Source organism: Lissotriton vulgaris, unplaced genomic scaffold (assembly GCF_964263255.1).
Source record: "Lissotriton vulgaris unplaced genomic scaffold, aLisVul1.2 SCAFFOLD_301, whole genome shotgun sequence".
Classification (NCBI taxonomy): Eukaryota; Metazoa; Chordata; class Amphibia; order Caudata; family Salamandridae; genus Lissotriton; species Lissotriton vulgaris.
In genome coordinates, this window is record NW_028244321.1 from 1,170,001 (window position 1) to 1,177,500 (window position 7,500).

General features: G+C 41.1%; 1 non-coding gene across 1 annotated transcript; it reads left to right on the forward strand.

The window, feature by feature from the left end:
* Positions 1-4,193: 4,193 nt before the first annotated feature.
* Positions 4,194-4,275, forward strand: TRNAS-AGA (transfer RNA serine (anticodon AGA)). The gene has a single exon. It is a non-coding gene; the product is annotated as a tRNA-Ser (tRNA).
* Positions 4,276-7,500: the final 3,225 nt, after the last annotated feature.

Here is a 7,500-nt window from a genome sequence, read left to right on the forward strand (position 1 = left end):
CAGATGGATGCAGTTGCAGTTGAGTGACCTGTGTTGTGGCTGTCTACAGGGAATGAACATATGTAGCTGTCTCGCAGCCCAATCCAGACGTCAATCGAAGACAGGTTTCAATGCAAATAGAGAAGTAAGTGCAGAGAAATGCTCACTCTCTGAAAATGGCATTTATACAATAGTGAGATTAAATCCAACCTCACCAGTAGATAGGATTTATCAATAAATAAATAAAGCTTCTCCTCTCTGATATGGAATTACCCCCCAAAAAGTATAAGGGAATACCCAATGCTAACCTATGAGAGGGGCAGACCTCACAGTAGTGAAAAATGTAATAGACTGTTTGATACTACTAGGACATACAAACTACCACAGTACATGTCTTACCTTTTACTTACATAGCATGATGCCGCTAGGACTACTTAGGGCCTACCTTAGGGGTTACTGATATGTAATAAAATTGGAGTTTAAGGCTTGGCAAGTAGTTTTAAATGCCAAGTCGTAGTGGCAGTACACTGCAGCACAGGCACTGCAGTAGCAGGCTTGAGATAGGTTTGAAATGCTATTTCTTTGGGCGGCACAATCAGTCCCTGGGTATATGGTATACCACTTTACAAGGGGCTTTCAAGTAAATTAAATCTGTCAGTCAGGTATACTCCAATTATACACCTGATTAGGGAAGAAGCACGTGCACTTCAGCACTGATTAGTAGCGATAAAGTGATCAGAGTCCTAAGGCCAACAAAAAGATACAGCAAAATGCGGAGGTGAAAAGCAATAAGGTGGGGTTGGGACCACCTTAAGAATGCAAGGTCTAACAAAAACGAACTAAGGATAACATGAGTAAAACATCAGGTTTCTCTACAGCATTTGGTGAGACAAGTGGGCCTTCTTTTATCTTCCATAAATGCAATCCTTCCTGGACCCCTTTATTATATAGCTCTTCCAGGAAAAAATATAAAGCACTTACAAAGGAGCCTCAAATACTCAAAGATGGTAGACTTCTGTAATATGGGCCATATACTAAAAGCAGCACGAAAACAGAGTGCAATAGGGTCCAAAAAACTTGAGTGACCCATGAGAGTATGCATGCAAGCCTATGGTATTCCAAACTAGAGATATACGCATGCAATTTTTGTTTTTACGAGAGAATGTGCCTGCTGAAAAAAACATTATTTTTTAAAAGTGCATTGCAGAATATCAGGAATTTGCTGTGGGACACCTTGAAAACTTGCATACAGATTATGTGCACACACCTTACAGTCAGTTGTTGTGGCCGAGTGGTTAAGGCGATGGACTAGAAATCCATTGGGGTCTCCCCGCGTCGAATCCTGCCGACAACGAGAATCTTTTTAACATCGGCTACAATTTCAGAAGTTAACCTTTAGTATTTCTTCCATGTCAGTTTTATAAATAGGTGGCTTATTTTGTTGTCACTATTGCCATATCATATATTTATTATCGCTCCCCCTTTCATATCTTTGCTATAACTCTCGTCCTTCATTAGCGCTGGTGCAAACGCTTCAAATTATTATACCCTGGCTCTCTCGGTCATACCTGTGCATGCACTTGAAACTTACTTTACCAATAAAAGAAGCAAATAGAGAAATAAAATAAAAGTGCTAGCTGGATTAGGCAAACACACTTCATAAAACTGCATTTTCTTTTCTATTCTCCCCCGTGTTACAAGCTTAACTGCTCCCTGTGTAATTTCTCCTAACCTGCTGTTCCTGGAAGAGAATTTCATCTACAAGCTCTTTCTGTGTTTTTTCCTAGTCTTTTCTTTCCCTTTTCTTAGATTTGTAACTGTTCCTTTACGTGCTCTACTGAGGCGCCATTAATCTCATTTGAGCTCCTTGTACCTGCTGCTGTTTTCTCCACACCTCATACTGTCTTTTCCCTCTTTCTCTCTTTCTCTGCGGTTGGTGGCTACTTTCCAAAGCGTCTGATGCCCCAATGTTCCTTCGTCTTGTTGTCAGATGTGAATTTGAAAAGCAACAAAATTAACAAGCCTTTACCACTCACACATGGCAGAAGTTTATACTTTAATTTAATGAGCTAAGAAAAGTGTGTTGTGGGGCCCCTACGAGCCATGGTGCTTGCTTCATCATAATTAGGCATGCAGTCATTAGCCACAGCTCTGATTATGGGTCACTGAGGTCAGTTTCAATAATTCCTCAAAAACCTAACCATGCAGTCCCCCCTAACTGTGTAGTTATCTTGCTTTACTGCTGTTTGTGTGATTAGCTGGGAGGAGCTCACTGCAGTTTCCTCCCAATAAAAGTGTAGATGGACCGTTCCTTAACTCCTTCTTGCTTCACATACAGATGGCTTGAGGAGGTACAGGGGAGATGCAGGTCTAATAAACAGAATAGAATATCTGCGCCAGGTGTGTTTCTCTGCATTGGTGTCCCATCACAGGCCCACCAGTGTATGTGTGATCTTTGACTCCTGCCAGTTCACAAGCAGGCGGCCAGGAAACGGTTTCAGCCTATCAACCACTGAGGAGATAAAGCCTTTGTATAAGGAATGAGGAAGCAATGAACACATTCAGCCTATCACAGGACTAGCCCTGAATGTTCCAAATTATAATTTCTTCATGTCACTGTACGTTATTAAGCCCAAGTAGCTCGCCGTGATCGTATAGTGGTTAGTACTCTGCGTTGTGGCTGCAGCAGGCTCGGTTCGAATCCGAGTCACGGCGTTGTGGTTGGCAATGTCACGGCAGTTGGGTTTTTCCTTTACAGAATTCCCAAATGTACCAGTTGTTTTTGTAAAATGTCTATTAAAAACAGATCCTTTTCAATATTTAAACGATCTAACGACAAATTATTTAAACACACATGATTATAAGATGTAGGTATACTGTACTTACTGACATAAATTATCGTTCTTGAACATATTTGCGGTAAGGGGAGCGGAGCTCTCCCCCAGGCCAATCAGAATGCAGATGAATGCAGTTGCAGTTGAGTGACCTGTGTTGTGGCTGTCTACAGGGAATGCACATATGTAGCTGTCCCGCAGCCCAATCCAGACGTCAATCGAAGACAGGTTTCAATGCAAATAGAGCAGTAAGTGCAGAGAAATGCTCACTCTCTAAAAATGGCATTTATACAATAGTAAGATTAAATCCAACCTCACCAGTAGATAGGATTTATCAATAAATAAATAAAGCTTCTCCTCTCTGATATGGAATTACCCCCCAAAAAGTATAAGGGAATACCCAATGCTAACCTATGAGAGGGGCAGACCTCACAGTAGTGAAAAATGTAATAGACTGTTTGATACTACTAGGACATACAAACTACCACAGTACATGTCTTACCTTTTACTTACATAGCATGATGCCCCTAGGACTACCTAGGGCCTACCTTAGGGGTTACTGATATGTAATAAAATTGGAGTTTAAGGCTTGGCAAGTAGTTTTAAATGCCAAGTCGTAGTGGCAGTACACTGCAGCACAGGCACTGCAGTAGCAGGCTTGAGACAGGTTTGAAATGCTATTTCTTTGGGCGGCACAATCAGTCCCTGGGTATATGGTATACCACTTTACAAGGGGCTTTCAAGTAAATTAAATCTGTCAGTCAGGTATACTCCAATTATACACATGATTAGGGAAGAAGCACGTGCACTTCAGCACTGATTAGTAGCGATAAAGTGATCAGAGTCCTAAGGCCAACAAAAAGATACAGCAAAATGCGGAGGTGAAAAGCAATAAGGTGGGGTTGGGACCACCTTAAGAATGCAAGGTCTAACATAAACGAACTAAGGATAACATGAGTAAAACATCAGGTTTCTCTACAGCATTTGGTGAGACAAGTGGGCCTTCTTTTATCTTCCATAAATGCAATCCTTCCTGGACCCCTTTATTATATAGCTCTTCCAGGAAAAAAAATAAAGCACTTACAAAGGAGCCTCAAATACTCAAAGATGGTAGACTTCTGTAATATGGGCCATATACTAAAAGCAGCACGAAAACAGAGTGCAATAGGGTCCAAAAAACTTGAGTGACTCATGAGAGTATGCATGCAAGCCTATGGTATTCCAAACTAGAGATATACGCATGCAATTTTTGTTTTTACGAGAGAATGTGCCTGCTGAAAAAAACATTATTTTTTAAAAGTGCATTGCAGAATATCAGGAATTTGCTGTGGGACACCTTGAAAACTTGCATACAGATTATGTGCACCCACCTTACAGTCAGTTGTTGTGGCCGAGTGGTTAAGGCGATGGACTAGAAATCCATTGGGGTCTCCCCGCGCAGGTTCGAATCCTGCTGACAACGAGAATCTTTTTAACATCGGCTACAATTTCAGAAGTTAACCTTTAGTATTTCTTCCATGTCAGTTTTATAAATAGGTGGCTTATTTTGGTGTCACTATTGCCATATCACATATTTATTATCGCTCCCCCTTTCATATCTTTGCTATAACTCTCGTCCTTCATTAGCGCTGGTGCAAACGCTTCAAATTATTATACCCTGGCTCTCTCGGTCATACCTGTGCATGCACTTGAAACTTACTTTACCAATAAAAGAAGCAAATAGAGAAATAAAATAAAAGTGCTAGCTGGATTAGGCAAACACACTTCATAAAACTGCATTTTCTTTACTATTCTCCCCCGTGTTACAAGCTTAACTGCTCCCTGTGTAATTTCTCCTAACCTGCTGTTCCTGGAAGAGAATTTCATCTACAAGCTCTTTCTGTGTTTTTTCCTAGTCTTTTCTTTCCCTTTTCTTAGATTTGTAACTGTTCCTTTACGTGCTCTACTTAGGCGCCATTAATCTCATTTGAGCTCCGTGTACCTGCTGCTGTTTTCTCCACACCTCATACTGTCTTTTCCCTCTTTCTCTCTTTCTCTGCGGTTGGTGGCTACTTTCCAAAGCGTCTGATGCCCCAATGTTCCTTCGTCTTGTTGTCAGATGTGAATTTGAAAAGCAACAAAATTAACAAGCCTTTACCACTCACACATGGCAGAAGTTTATACTTTAATTTAATGAGCTCAGAAAAGTGTGTTGTGGGGCCCCTACGAGCCATGGTGCTTGCTTCATCACAATTAGGCATGCAGTCATTAGCCACAGCTCTGATTATGGGTCACTGAGGTCAGTTTCAATAATTCCTCAAAAACCTAACCATGCAGTCCCCCCTAACTGTGTAGTTATCTTGCTTTACTGCTGTTTGTGTGATTAGCTGGGAGGAGCTCACTGCAGTATCCTCCCAATAAAAGTGTAGATGGACCGTTCCTTAACTCCTTCTTGCTTCACATACAGATGGCTTGAGGAGGTACAGGGGAGATGCAGGTCTAATAAACAGAATAGAATATCTGCGCCAGGTGTGTTTCTCTGCATTGGTGTCCCATCACAGGCCCACCAGTGTATGTGTGATCTTTGACTCCTGCCAGTTCACAAGCAGGCGGCCAGGAAACGGTTTCAGCCTATCAACCACTGATGAGATAAAGCCTTTGTATAAGGAATGAGGAAGCAATGAACACATTCAGCCTATCACAGGAGTAGCCCTGAATGTTCCAAATTATAATTTCTTCATGTCACTGTACGTTATTGAGCCCAAGTAGCTCGCCGTGATCGTATAGTGGTTAGTACTCTGCGTTGTGGCTGCAGCAGGCTCGGTTCGAATCCGAGTCACGGCTTTGTGGTTGGCAATGTCACAGCAGTTGGGTTTTTCCTTTACAGAATTCCCAAATGTACCAGTTGTTTTTGTAAAATGTCTATTAAAACAGATCCTTTTCAATATTTAAACGATCTAACGACAAATTATTTAAACACACATGATTATAAGATGTAGGTATACTGTACTTACTGACATAAATTATCGTTCTTGAACATATTTGCAGTAAGGGGAGCGGAGCTCTCCCCCAGGCCAATCAGAATGCAGATGGATGCAGTTGCAGTTGAGTGACCTGTGTTGTGGCTGTCTACAGGGAATGAACATATGTAGCTGTCTCGCAGCCCAATCCAGACGTCAATCGAAGACAGGTTTCAATGCAAATAGAGAAGTAAGTGCAGAGAAATGCTCACTCTCTGAAAATGGCATTTATACAATAGTGAGATTAAATCCAACCTCACCAGTAGATAGGATTTATCAATAAATAAATAAAGCTTCTCCTCTCTGATATGGAATTACCCCCCAAAAAGTATAAGGGAATACCCAATGCTAACCTATGAGAGGGGCAGACCTCACAGTAGTGAAAAATGTAATAGACTGTTTGATACTACTAGGACATACAAACTACCACAGTACATGTCTTACCTTTTACTTACATAGCATGATGCCGCTAGGACTACTTAGGGCCTACCTTAGGGGTTACTGATATGTAATAAAATTGGAGTTTAAGGCTTGGCAAGTAGTTTTAAATGCCAAGTCGTAGTGGCAGTACACTGCAGCACAGGCACTGCAGTAGCAGGCTTGAGATAGGTTTGAAATGCTATTTCTTTGGGCGGCACAATCAGTCCCTGGGTATATGGTATACCACTTTACAAGGGGCTTTCAAGTAAATTAAATCTGTCAGTCAGGTATACTCCAATTATACACCTGATTAGGGAAGAAGCACGTGCACTTCAGCACTGATTAGTAGCGATAAAGTGATCAGAGTCCTAAGGCCAACAAAAAGATACAGCAAAATGCGGAGGTGAAAAGCAATAAGGTGGGGTTGGGACCACCTTAAGAATGCAAGGTCTAACAAAAACGAACTAAGGATAACATGAGTAAAACATCAGGTTTCTCTACAGCATTTGGTGAGACAAGTGGGCCTTCTTTTATCTTCCATAAATGCAATCCTTCCTGGACCCCTTTATTATATAGCTCTTCCAGGAAAAAATATAAAGCACTTACAAAGGAGCCTCAAATACTCAAAGATGGTAGACTTCTGTAATATGGGCCATATACTAAAAGCAGCACGAAAACAGAGTGCAATAGGGTCCAAAAAACTTGAGTGACCCATGAGAGTATGCATGCAAGCCTATGGTATTCCAAACTAGAGATATACGCATGCAATTTTTGTTTTTACGAGAGAATGTGCCTGCTGAAAAAAACATTATTTTTTAAAAGTGCATTGCAGAATATCAGGAATTTGCTGTGGGACACCTTGAAAACTTGCATACAGATTATGTGCACACACCTTACAGTCAGTTGTTGTGGCCGAGTGGTTAAGGCGATGGACTAGAAATCCATTGGGGTCTCCCCGCGTCGAATCCTGCCGACAACGAGAATCTTTTTAACATCGGCTACAATTTCAGAAGTTAACCTTTAGTATTTCTTCCATGTCAGTTTTATAAATAGGTGGCTTATTTTGTTGTCACTATTGCCATATCATATATTTATTATCGCTCCCCCTTTCATATCTTTGCTATAACTCTCGTCCTTCATTAGCGCTGGTGCAAACGCTTCAAATTATTATACCCTGGCTCTCTCGGTCATACCTGTGCATGCACTTGAAACTTACTTTACCAATAAAAGAAGCAAATAGAGAAATAAAATAAAAGTGCTAGCTGGAT